Below are 7653 nucleotides of genomic sequence, written 5' to 3' on the forward strand. Positions count from 1 at the left end.
GAACACAAGGGGCAGGGACTGCCTTTCAGTCCACCTGAGCATGTGCAGGGAGCAGTCCAGCCACGCGTTTTAGGAAAATTGTGCAACGGATCAAAATTGCAAGCTTTGAAAGATTTCCAATTCCTACCACAGCCAGGCACATCATTTGTCTGCAAATAGAGGACATAGGCATAAGGCAGGGAAGCACACAAGGGTGAACGTTACTCACTACTTTCACTCAAAAGGCCACTCATGGGTGGTAATGAAATGACTGGGAATTTTACACAGCAGAAACTATTTCGTGGCTTAAATTCACTAGGGGGATGTTATTAGTATCACAGGGGAGTAATTACAGAATTGTTGAGCCCAGATGGTGGGGGAGAGGGGGGGGGGGGTGGGGGGGGGGGGAGATGAAAACTGCACAAAGTCACCTTGGAAAAAGGAAAGGAAATACAGACAAAGGTAAAACAATTCCCTGGTTGAAATGGAATTTCCCTTACAGTACCTTATGGATGAGGCTGGAATTCTTCTCCGTGATGTCTTGGCACTATGGAGTTTTAGAATATACTTGGGCTTCCCAAAGCATGGGAAAGCCAGGCCCAGGATGGGGGTGGGGGGCAGCGGCATCTGGTAAGGAGCCAGGTGTCTGACCTCGCCGAGGTCTGGTCTTCTTCTGAGGCCTCCGCTCCTGGAGTCAAGGCCTTTTGAAGCTTTCTCCTGGTAAGCCCCTCCTTCAGTCCCTGTGGGGGGTAATTCCAAGCACCAATGGGAGGAGAGATAGCTTTTTCAAAAGACAGGAGAATTGATTCCTCCAAAGCGGAAGAGGCAACATAGATGCATTAAACTTGAGTTAAAGACTCTATTTTTTCCTTGGTTCTAGCTTAAAATCTTGAACAACATATATATATATATATATATATATATATATATATATATATATATATATATATATATATAATAGGACACTGGCTTCATACATTCTAATCTATCATCATAACATATACCTCGACGTAGTACTCCTGCTGTACATAAAATTCTCGTATATTTGATATTATGATTTCTTATATTTCAGTAATATATTTAAAATTATAATTTACCACATTTGTCTAGAATGCAGTGCCATTTACATACTTTCTTTCGTGAATATAGGTTCTTCATTCAGCCATCACTAGATGTCTCACATGACAGTTTTATAGCTGACAACATTCTCAGGCGTATTTTGCATGTTTAGTTTAAGTTTACAGGTTATCTATTCAAATCGTTTTTTCCCCCACTGCATTTCTTTCGTCATACATTTCCATATAAGTTTCAGTGTATAGTTTCATAGAAGCGATGGGCCTATCATTTTTCTTTTAATAATTTTTTTTTAACTGCTTCTAATTTATAGTATGTATGGAAGCATTCACTAATTTTTGATGGTCCATTCTGTCTTTCAACTCAGAGAGAAAAGTTGACATTTGTCAGCGGTTTCAGTTATAAAATAGTCTCTGATTGCTCTGACCTTTTGTTGTCATTCGACATTCGAAATATCGTTAGGACAGAGATAAAAAATTTACGTTTTGGATGGATACATTATTGGCATTAACATAGTTGGCTAAGTGCTGAACTTGCTTTTAGTTTCGAGCTCAATCTCACTCTGATTATTCATCTTGTAAGAATATATTCTCCCATCTAACTTTTTTCTTCTCTTATTTCTCGTAGACTATCGAAATCTATGATTATTTGCAAATATTTCTGTGTCGCCGGTTTTAATTTTGGATTCTATAACACGAGTCGACTAGGGATCTGCGATGCTTCAAGTACGTCTGAACACTGAATGCTCTCTTTCAAGAACTTAAGTGTATGCCGTTGTAAGCTCTCTCTCTCTCTCTCTCTCTCTCTCTCTCTCTCTCTCTCTCTTAAGGTAGATACTTTTCCAACAGTAGCTTTTAATATTTCTAAACTCTATGCATGTATTCGAGGCCTTACATCTTACAGACCAAGAGAGACCCCCGGCTTCTTATTAGCTACGCATTTCACTTTATGCGTTTTCCCCACGTCGGCCACCCTAAGATCTAAATATTCTCGGGGTCTTTATGACTTGCGTTTATGAGGAAGCTTCCTTGTAAGACAGGGTAACAACAAAGACTACTTTATAAGTGTTCTGTTCCTTTGAAAGGGTCTGCCATTTTTAGAACTGTGTCTACTGCTGATGCTTCTAGTTTTACATATATGGTCTTTTGTTATCTTTCATGTTTATTAAATTTGCTTTTGATAATGTGGTAATGTGTAAATTTAGGTTATCATTTCTTGTATTTCTAGGTAAGATTTCTGGTGGTAATTATTTCTTTTATATGGCATTAATGATGCTTTTATTGTTTTTAATGATAACATATACCAAATATCTTTTCACGTTATACTGATGTAATTATTTTTTTCAATTACTTAATGTAACACTTTCATTTTGATGAGATATGTTATACAAATAATGTAGAAAGTGAATGCTGTAACATTTTTGTTCTATTTTTTTATTGTATTTTTTAAACCAGCTTTTTAAATTTTATTAATCACTAAGATCTGTACCTTTGAAGATGGTGGTCTTTTACTTCAAATAAATAATTATTAGAATAAAATTATGAAGGGCTTCCTAACTCTACAGAACAGTTGTTTGTGTGTGTATGTGTAGGTGTGTGTGCAAGTAACAGGAAGTTTTGAGTTCATTAGTATGGCCAATTAATTTGGTGAAAATAGTGGAAAATTATATTTCGCAATAGATTACTTATGATAATGTCAGCATTTAGATATGCCACAGTAGTATTTCACACACACACACACACACACACACACACACACACACACACACACACACACACACACATATATATATATATATATATATATATATATATATATATATATATATATATATATATATATATATATAACGTGCGCCGGCGTGGTATTCAAGAATCACCAATCCAAACGTTGGCCATTCTCCGTATTATGTCTGCTGATATCAATTGGTTAGCTTACAGGTATATTAATGAGCCTTTTTTCATATTCTCGAATCCGTCATTGAAAAATTTGCAGTTTCTAATTTTATTAAGTGGTACAAGTTTTTCTCCCTTTCTCCTTTATTTTTATTTATTTATTTTTACTAGCAATTTGGTACTTTACAATTACTTTCAGACTTTTCTTGTTTATTTCCGGACACAATGACCCAATGATTACATAAAAATATCGTAATGTTTTTTTATTCATATTTCGGTACTTTACAATTACTTTCAGACTTTTCTTTTTAATTTTGGGACGCAATGACCCAATCATTACATGAAAATATCGTAATGGCATTATGCTATAGACTTCCCTGATGTTTATGTATTTTTTATCTACGAATTCGAATCAAGATTGATTTTATGGTGTAGCCCCTATTTATGGCCCTAATAGAAAAACTCATGCTTTCCGGGACATGTTTACCTATTGTAACTGAAATATGTTTACAGCCATGCAAATTTGTAAATAATTTCCATGTCTGAAAATAAACGTTTTACTTTGTAGGGAAATCCTGAAAGAATTGATACCTTGAAGAAGCAGAAGCAAGAAAACCTCAAAAATTCCCTGCCGAAGGATGAGCAGCGTCTGAGGACGTAGGAAAACGAGAGGAAGAGGGCCGGAGATAAAAAGAGGGGGAGTGATTGTTTTGTCTCGTCCGATTTGAGGGGAAGATGAGGCCCCCGAATTTTCTTTGCCAAATTTTATTGGCTATTTGCATTTCAATAAGCCTTGTTTTTATTAGCTGCGGCGGCTAGATCGATCTTTGGAATAGTCACAAAGGAATTACGGGGTTGGGTACCGTTTGCCAGAATTTGTCCGGGGAAGTAAGTTACGATATTTTTCATTTCTCCCGTTAAGCGTTTCGATAATTTTCCTCTTCGTAAGTGGTTATTATTCTTCTTTTCTCTTTAACAATGCGGCCATATGAAATATATAAAGCGAGTATGAAACAAAAATTGAGGATTATCATTCATAATAATTTCATATTCTTTTGGAATATGCTTAATACGCTTTTGGCTTCTATTGTTATTTTCTTGGAAAAAAAACGGTACAGCAATATTACTGTAATTGTGTTCTTGATTTACTTGTATTTCTTAAAATGTATAAATGCCGAGAAACTTTTCGGTTAGCTTAGTTCAGTTTAGATGCTGATGTGCTTCGGTAACTTTAGGTGTTTTCTTTATTTTATGTCGAGATGTATTATTTTACTATTTGCAATTTTTTCTTTAAAACAGTGCACTTAGTTTTTTTCTTCTTCTTCTTCTTTTTAATCACCGGCATATTGAAAGCTTAAATTTTTTTTTTTTTTTTTTTTTGCTCTGGACTGCCTTATAATAATACTAATTCAACTTCTCTCATTACCGCCTTCGAGTAGGTGAGCAAGGCTATTGAGATTATTTAGAATAAGATGGATTTTACCTTGTCGGCTTAGAAATTTTCTGATTGTAACTTGAGGCGTGTGAGATACTGCAGGGAGATGTAAATATTTGTGCTTGAAAGCAATATAATGATCAGATCATAATGTTTCAGATAAAAAGAGTGTGTGAGGAAAAAGGAGGTTATTACAGAGCAAGCAAAGAATGTATCGAGGTCTCTACAAGTAATTTGGAAGTGGTTACAAAAGCAAAAATTTAGATGTATAAAGGGATTTGTGAGATAACGCTCCATAATGAAATTACTATATGGAGGCTGAATGTGAATAGTATGCGTGGAGTAAAGAAAAATAGAAAGTTTTCAGAAATGTAGAGTTAGAAAGGTTCATATATGTGACAGACATTAAAAAAATCTCTTCCGTGCCCAGAAAGCATTATTTGTAGTTTTCTGTTAAAGAATATTGTAGCGGCTTTCTCTGTCCCTCTGCGTCAGATATAAAAAAAACTACTGAGGTTAGAGGGTTTCAAATTGTATTTAGATCATCCACCCTCCAATAATCACACATGCCAAGTTGCAATCCTCTAGCCTCAGCAGTTTTCACTGAATTTAAGGTTACAGTTAGCCATGGATCGTGCATATGGCAGCGCTTTCCGGAGCCATGGGACGCACCCTCACTCTACTGCATCTGGTGAGCAACCGCAGTGATGCCAGTCATATTTGATGGTTTTATACACCATTATACATTGTACAGAAAACATTTTTTATTTGTTAGGCTTATTCTACCCTACCATCAATGCTCTTGGTCCACAGATGTTCAAGCATTGCAATCCAATCAGTAATGCTCAAACATTGCTGGACTTTCAGTGACGCTCAGGCATCACTGTCCTTTCAGTGTCGCTCAGGCATCGCTGGCCTTTCAGTGATGTTCAGGCATCGCTGGCCTTTCAGTGACGGTCAGGCATCGCTGGCCTTTCAGTGACGCTCAGGCATCGCTGGCCTTTCAGTGACGGTCAGGCATCGCTGGCCTTTCAGTGACGGTAGGCATTGCTGCCTTTTCCTTGACGGTCAGGCATCGCTGGCCTTCAGATGACGGTCAGGCGCTGCCTTCGTGACGCCTCAGGCATCGCTGGCTCTTATCAGTGTCGCTCCAGGCATCGCTGGCCTTTCAGTGAAGTCAGGCATTGCTGGCCTTTCAGTGACGGTCAGGCATACTGGCCTTTCAGTGTCGCTCAGGCATCGCTGGCCTTTCAGTGACGCTCAGGCATCGCTGGCCTTTCAGTGACGCTCAGGCATCGCTGGCCTTTCAGTGTCGCTCAGGCATTGCTGGCCTTTCAGTGACGGTCAGGCATCGCTGGCCTTTCAGTGACGCTCAGGCATGGCTGGCCTTTCAGTGACGGTCAGGCATCGCTGGCCTTTCAGTGATGGTCAGGCATTGCTGGCCTTTCAGTGACGCTCAGGCATGGCTGGCCTTCCAGTGATGGTCAGGTATCGCTGGCCTTTCAGTGACGGTCAGGCATCGCTGGCCTTTCAGTGACGCTCAGGCATCGCTGGCCTTTTAGTGTCGCTCAGGCATCGCTGGCCTTTCAGTGACGGTCAGGCATCGCTGGCCTTTCAGTGACGCGCAGGCGTCGCTGGCCTTTCAGTGATGCTCAGGCATCGCTGTTTGAGGAGCAACAGTAAGCTTCCTGTCAGTTTTCCTCTTAATTAGATCTTAATGTCTTATCTCATATGTCGCAGTTCAGGTGTGTAAAACTCACCGTTTATATTGATGATAAATGCGGTTAATACAGAAGTTTTAAGGGGAAAGAAGAGAGGGGGACCCAGAAACTGTTTACTAAATAATGTGGAAGAGACGTCGGAACGGAATGGCCATCATTTTCGAGAAGTGCAAAAATGTCTCTTAAGTTTCACATTGTTTGAAGGCGTGTCCAAGTGCTGGTAATAAATCTTGTACGCAAGGTTTCTGCTCTGTGGGTTTTCTTTGATTCATTATTCAAATGATGAACGGGGGCTTTATATGTATGTATGTAGCGCTACGTATATTTGTTTATATACACGTGTTAATACATTTATTTACATCAGAGAAGTATCTTAATTTTCAGTAAACATTCTGGAGCTAAGTTACCTTCACCGAAAAACCTAACTTTCATAATTCCTCTTAGAATACTGAAAAAATACTTTCAAACAATATCAACGTAAAATTTCTCTCCGAACATAACGAGGTTTAGGAGTAAGGTGATTCTTAGAAATAAGTTTTTAAAGTTAAACTTGATATTTTGCACAACTAGGAGGAGAGGTTATAAGGGGAGAGCAAGTGTCATCTGGATACATACATTGCCATTGACACACTGTAATGCTCTTTCTCTCCATAATTGTCAGTGAGCATCATAGCGCCACCAGTAGTAATTCGCGTATAATCCCAAAACGAAAATTAATGTTTTACTTTTGTGAGAAGAAATATTGATTTCTCCTGTATTTAGATAAAGTCAGCTCCAAGGAATATAAGAATGTTATAGAATATAAAATGGATGCCAAAGGCCAAGCGCTGGTCATTCAGGAAATTAATAGTTGAAAGGTTTCAAGGGTTTAACGGAAAAACTATGAAACAGTTGCTTGGAGAGTGTGGAAAGTAAGATGGAAGAAACCTAGGTAGAGTAAAAGGAATGAAAGGGGTTGCAGCTTGGGACGCTGCAGAGAACAGTAAGTAATATGCCTTCAATGCAGCACAATGACAGCATTACCGTTCCTGCTGCTGCTGCTGCTCCTCCTCCTCCTCCTCCTCCTCCTCCTCCTCCTCCTCCTCCTTTATAGGGTTGAGCTTGTAGGAGTCTTTGTTTTATTTTATGCAAGACGAACTTGTTCACTTATTGTAAAACTATCGACAAAAAGCAAGTAATGTCAAAGGAAATTTTTCGTTTTCTACGAGTTCTTTTAACTGTGTATCAGGGAATTGCCCATCGCAAATATCTACAAAACTGGTTGGAGTACTCCACGAAGAAGGCTGCTAATCCATTCCGGCGTTAGGATTTGAACAGAAGCGGCCACAGATAACACGGTTAGTAGAGGTCCAAGTAATATTCAAAGGTTTTACCTGTTGGATTAAAAAAGAAAATGTATAAAATTCTCTTTGGACATTCTGTGGGGATTAAAAGAGTAGGTACCAGCATGTGTGCTGTCAGGCGAGTTACGACCTAAAATTACGATCCCCAGCCATGTGTGCGAATTTTCAAATACTATTAATCTTCCTGATAGCAGCATATCCCAGTG

This window comes from Macrobrachium nipponense, chromosome 2 (genome assembly GCF_015104395.2).
Source record: "Macrobrachium nipponense isolate FS-2020 chromosome 2, ASM1510439v2, whole genome shotgun sequence".
NCBI lineage: Eukaryota > Metazoa > Arthropoda > Malacostraca > Decapoda > Palaemonidae > Macrobrachium > Macrobrachium nipponense.